Genomic DNA, 6,104 nt, shown 5'->3' with positions numbered 1-6,104 from the left:
TTAGCCACACTATGTGTTTGTATGTTTAATTTACTTTCACAATAAACTTCTGTGTAGTGAAAACAGGGTCTTGGCTCTTTATTGACATAATCCAACAATTTTTGTTCTGGTGTTTATTGTAACATGAAAATTGATTTTGTTGTTCTTTCATCCTACTCGGTAACCTTAAGAAAACAACAACAGTGGCATCTAGTGGTCATTTATCCTAATTCAAAAAGAAAACCTTGAAAATATCATAAAGAATACTAATTTCCCAGTATATATTATGGTTTTCAAAAGTCTGGCTTAATTTACCCATCCAGTGAGATAATGACTATAAAGTAGTGATGTCATCTTGGAGGGGAGGAGGAATTCAAAAAATTACATATCCAATTTAGTACCATCTTTCATTTTAGCAATATATACTTAGTTTGTGCTGGTATTATATCAAACATTCTTAGGACTTCTCTTTTTTTTTTTTATTAATTAATTTTTGTTACAGATGTTTCTCCTTTTTCCCCCATTGATTCCCCCCTCTTAGGACTTTTCTTGGCATTTTCCTACACCTGTAAATTAAGCCTTTTACTTTAGAAGCAATCCTTAAGCTTGGTCCATATGAAATATTTACTTATCTGCCACCAGACTTACTGTAAATGATAAATATCTTTAAATGCTGAATTGGAAACATTAAGCAAAATTCCAAAGAATAAGATTTATATTCTGAGGGTTTATTTCAAATGTTGTTATATCACCTCTAGAAACAGGTATTTGTTTATCTTTAATTTTTTTCCTTTATTTTATTTATTTTTTTATCCTCACCCGAGGACATTTTTGCATTTATCTTCAGACAGAGCAGGAGGGAGTGAGGGAGGAAGAAAGAGAGAGAAACATCAACATGAGGGAGACACATCGACTGGTTGCCGCCCACACGACCCCAACTGGGGCCAGGACAAACTGCAACCAAGGTACGTGCCCTTAGCGGGAACCAAACCAGGGACTCTGGTCCACAGGTTGATGCTTTAACCGCCAAGCCAAACCGGCCAGGGCTCCTTTATTGATTTTAGAAAGGAAATGAGAGGGAGAGAGATAGAAACATCAATGAGACAAAATCGATTTGCCCCCCATTGGGGATTTTGCCCACAGCCTGGACATGTGCCCTGACTGAATCGAACCGGCAACCTCTTGGTTCATGGGCCAATGCTCAGCCACTGAGCCACACTGGCCAGGCTGCAAACAGGTGTTTGGATATGCTCATTTGGGGCTGCTTGGGAAGAGAAATAACACTTGATTTATGCTTCATTGGACAATGAGCTTTTTTAAACCATAAGCCATTGTATGAGTTTTCCATTGCTGTATAACACATTGCCCCAAAACTTAGCAGCTTAAAACAATAAACATCATCTTACAGATTCTGTGGGTCAGAAATCTGGAAGAAGCTAAATTCAGTGGTCTGGTCAAAGGTCTCTCCTGAGGTTAGAGTCAAATTGTCAACTAGGAGTTAGTCATTTTAAGGCTTGGCTATGGTTAAAGAAGTCATTGGCCTCAGTTTTTCGAAGACTATTGGATGAAAGCCCTAGATTCATTGTTAGGTGTTGGGATGGAGACCTCCTTCACCGGGGCAACTCACAGCTTGGCAGCTGGCTTCTACCAAAGCAAGTGATCCAAGAAAGTGTATGGCCATGATGAAAGCCACAGTCTTTAATAACCTAGTCTTGGGTTGCCATATTCCATACGTTAGAAGTGAGTCACTGGGTCAGGCTCACACTCAAAGGGAGGAATATTAAGCTTCATCTGTTGAAGGGAAGGGATGTCAAAGAGTTTGTGGATATATTTTTAAAACTACCACAGCTACATTGCCACATCTATGTGTATATACAAGACAACATTCTTTTTTTTATTTTTTTTATCCTCACCCGAGGACATTTTTCCATTTTTTGTTCAGGTAGAGTAGGAGGGGGAGAGAGGAACAGAGAGAGAGAGAAACATCGACGTGAAGGGACACATCGAGTGGCTGCCACCCGCACGACTGACCAAAGCCGGGGACAAACCGCAACCGAGGCACATGCCCTTAGCGGGAACCGAACCCGGGTCTCTCTGGACCGCAGGCCGACGCTCTAACCGCTGAGCCAAACCGGCCAGGGCAAGACAACATTCTAACCATTAGAATGTCAGCCCAAGGACCAGAGTTGCAGATTTGATCCCCAGCCCCAGTTGGGGTTGTGCTGGAGGCAACCAATCGATGTGTCTCACATCTGTGTTTCTCTCCCCTCCTCAAAACTGCTTTAGGAGGACTACATTTCACTTTAGCCTTTGAAAATTTAGTGTCCAAGTTGAGATGCACTGCTAGTGTAAACCACCAGTAGCAGAGATCTAGTACCCCCAAAAAAGGAATATAGGATAATTCATTAATTTTTTATGAGTACATATATTTAATATACCGAGTTATATTGGTATTTAATATATTGAGTTAAGTAAAATATATTTAAATTGTCTTTTTAAATTTCTTTATTTTTAAATGTTTTTATTGATTTTTTTTTTTTTAGGGAGAGAGAGTTAGAAACATCAGTGTGAGAGAAAAACATCAATTGGCTGCCTCCTGCATGCCCCCTACTGGGAATCGAGCCTGCAACCCGGCCATGTTTGAACCAGGACCTCTCAGTGCATGGTACAACGCCCAATCCACTGAGCCACACCAGCCAGGCTGAATACACACTCATCAGTCCACCGATAGCCAGTTCAATATTTCTGAACATCCTCACCCTCTATCTGGGTCAGGGGTTCTGACATTCTCCCAAGTTGGCCTACTTCCCTGAGGCACCTCCTGCTTCTACTCTGTACCAACCTCTGGGCTATGGCCTCCTCCCAGACCACCATTCCAAAGCTGTAATTCTGATTCATGACAAAAAGCTGGGTGGATCACACTTAAGTCAAAGGTTTGGGAATAGCACAATGAGCAAAGAACCTTTTGTTGACTAACATTGTTCACAGAAACCTGCTTATTAAGCCAACAGGACATTTTTTTTTTTTTATCCTCACCCGAGGACATTTATTTTTTGTTCAGATAGAGTAGGAGAGGGAGAGAGAGAGAAACATCGACGTGAATGGGACACATCGAGTGGCTGCCACCCGCACAACCCAACCAGGGCCGGGGACAAACTGCAACCAAGGTACGTGCCCTTAGCGGGAACCGAACCCGGGTCTCTCTGGACCGCAGGCCGATGCTCTAACCACTGAGCCAAACCGGCCAGGGCCAACAGGACATTTTTTACAGACCTCTTCCTCTTTCCTGGGTTTTCCAAACTAAAAATTCTTTCACATTGTTACTCAGAATGTGTGGCTTTCTCTTTCTCTGTCTTTCCTTTCCCATACCCCACCCTGCTCTGTGCACGAGAAATAAGCCCTTGAAGTGTTGTTTGTTTGTTTTTTAATGTTTTTATTGATTTTTTTTTTTCTTTTTGATAGAGAGGAAAGGAGAGGGAGAGAGAGAAATCTATCAGCTGCCTCCTGCACACCCCATACTGGAGATCTAGCCCACAACCTGGGTGTATGTCCTGACTGGGAATTGACCTGGCAACCTCTTGGTGCATGAGTCAATGCTCAACCCACTGAGTCACACCAGCTGGGCTCTCCAAGTGTTTTTTTTTTTAATAAAAGAACCCTTCCTTGTCTGGTTGGATTTGAGTTCAATTCAGACATTTTAAATTGACTAAAATTATCTCTAACCCAACTGTGGAACTTTTTTTTCCCCAGGTATTCTTACCATTGCCATCTAGGCCAGCAGTTCAATTAACTTTTCCTAAACACATCTTAAATGCTTATCATGCAAGGTAAGAGGTAAAAGTGCCTCTAATTGCTGCCCCCTGTCACACTCCCAATGTTAGGTATTATTTTTTTTTATGTTGTTTTGTTTTGTTTTGGTACATGCCCCTAGTGGGAACCTAACTCGGGACTCTCTGGTCCACAGGCCGACGCTCCAACCACTGAGCCAAACCAGCCAGGTCATTTTTTTTTTTTTTAACTTTTATAAGAGTTTATTTGAGCCAAACTGATGACATGCCAGGGAGCAAGATCTCAAATGCTCCCCAATGTTAGGTATTATTGATAATTTTTTATCTTTCTCCCTTTTTGGTATAGCCAATGTTCCTTTCACTAATGTTTTACAGAAAAAAACATTCATACCCATATAATTTTGCCACCTGGATTTTTTCTTTTAGAGCTCTTTCCACATCCGCATATAGGGATATACTTCCATTTTTTAAACATATCCTATTATATATCAGAGTTTAGTTAGATTTCGTTGTTTGGGCATACAATGCTACAGTGGCATCCTCCATGTTTTTATTGTTTTTAAGATTTAAAAAAATTGATTATGCCCAGGCCGGTTTGTCTCAGCAGTTAGAGCTTTGGCTTGTGGACCGGAGAGTCCCAGGTTCGGCTCCCACACTAAAGGCACGTACCTCGGTTGCAGTTTGTCCCCGGCACTGGTTGGGGTCGTGTGGGTGTACACGATACAACTAGTCGATGTATCTCTCTCACGTTGATGTTTCTCTGTCTCTCTTCCTCTCTCCTTGCTCTATCTGAAGATAAATGCAAAAATGTCCTCGGATGAGGATAAAAAATTAAATAAATAGATTATTAGAGAGAGGAAGGAAGAAACATCAATATGAGGGCAAAACATCAATTGACTACCTCCTGCATGCCACCTGCTGGTGATCGAGTCCCCAACCCCAGCATGTGCCCTGACCAGGAATCAAACCAGCAACCTTTGAGTGTACAAGTGGACACCTAACCAACTGAACTACACTGGCCAGGGCTCCATATTTGTTTTTGTTGTTTTGGGGTTTTTTGTTTGTTTTTGGTTAATCCTTACTAGAGGATATTATTTCTATTGATTTTTTTTTTTTTTTTTTTTTTTTTTAGGAGAGAGACTAAGAGTGAGGGAGGGAGAAACATCCATGTGAGAGAGACATCAATTGTTTGCCTCCTACATGACCCCAGCTGGGGCTGGGGATCAACCGCAAAACCCAGGTACATGCCCTTGACTGGAATCAAACCTGAGATACTTTGATCAGTGGCCGATGCTCTAACTGCTGAGCCAAACCAGCCAGGGCTCCGTGTTTGTTTTAATTCCAGTAGCAGTGACTTCAAGTTTTAATGGAGCCTCCCAAGTTATACTCCTACTAAATCAATTAGAGAATTTAGTATTATTACTCTCTTCCCTGCTACAAATCTTCAAGGGGCAATGCAAAAGAAAGAACTTGGGTTCTACTGTTACCTGAAAGGGGACCTGGCCCTGAGCCTAGATCCAACTGGTAGTGTGTGGGTTCCTGACTTCGTGCAGGAAAAGTATCACAACAGGAGTCCAGGTGAAATTTAGAGGACGTATATTAAAGCTGGGGACAATTAAACAAAGAAGGGCTGGGGAAATGAGCCAAAGCTGGTCTCCTTTGGCTCACAAAGAAGTTAAAGTGTTCCTTGGAGACATGCTCAGGGGGTTCTCGAGGGATGAACTACTTTCCATTGCTGCCCTGATTGCAAGCCTCCTGGGGTCCCCTAGGCAGCGGTTCTCAACCTGTGGGTCAAGAACCCTTTGGGGGTCAAACGACCCTTTCACAGGGGTTGCCTAAGACATAACACTAGCAAAATTACAGTTATGAAGTAGCAACGAAAATAATTTTATGGTTGGGGGTCACCACAACATGAGGAACTGTGTTAAAGGGTAGCGACATTAGGAAGGTTGAGAAACACTGCTGGAGTTTATGAATTGCATGCCTTGAGGGAAAGGAGGGGGAGGTGCAGGTGTTTAGGGGAGGATCTCAATAGAATATCAGCTTTATGTCCAAGGGTGTGGTTGGCAAATGTCACTAATTGGATTTCTGCTATCTGTCTCCCTGAGTAGGGGTGATTTAAGCTATTTACCCTCTGGTTGGGGAGAAGTGGAAACCATTTATTCTTCCCTGGCTGAGGGAAGATAAGATATACTAGATGGCTGCAAACTACTTGGTATGTAGATTTTCTAGATGGCTGCAAACAGCTGTTTTAACTGTCTCAGTTTCCCTATTCTGCTTGTCCTTGCTTATTGGCCTTACTACCAGTAGGACCACAAGACCTACCTCTCTGGGCCT

This window comes from Molossus molossus, unplaced genomic scaffold (genome assembly GCF_014108415.1).
Source record: "Molossus molossus isolate mMolMol1 unplaced genomic scaffold, mMolMol1.p scaffold_m16_p_21, whole genome shotgun sequence".
Taxonomy (NCBI): Eukaryota; Metazoa; Chordata; class Mammalia; order Chiroptera; family Molossidae; genus Molossus; species Molossus molossus.
Note: the sequence above shows the minus strand (reverse complement) of the source record.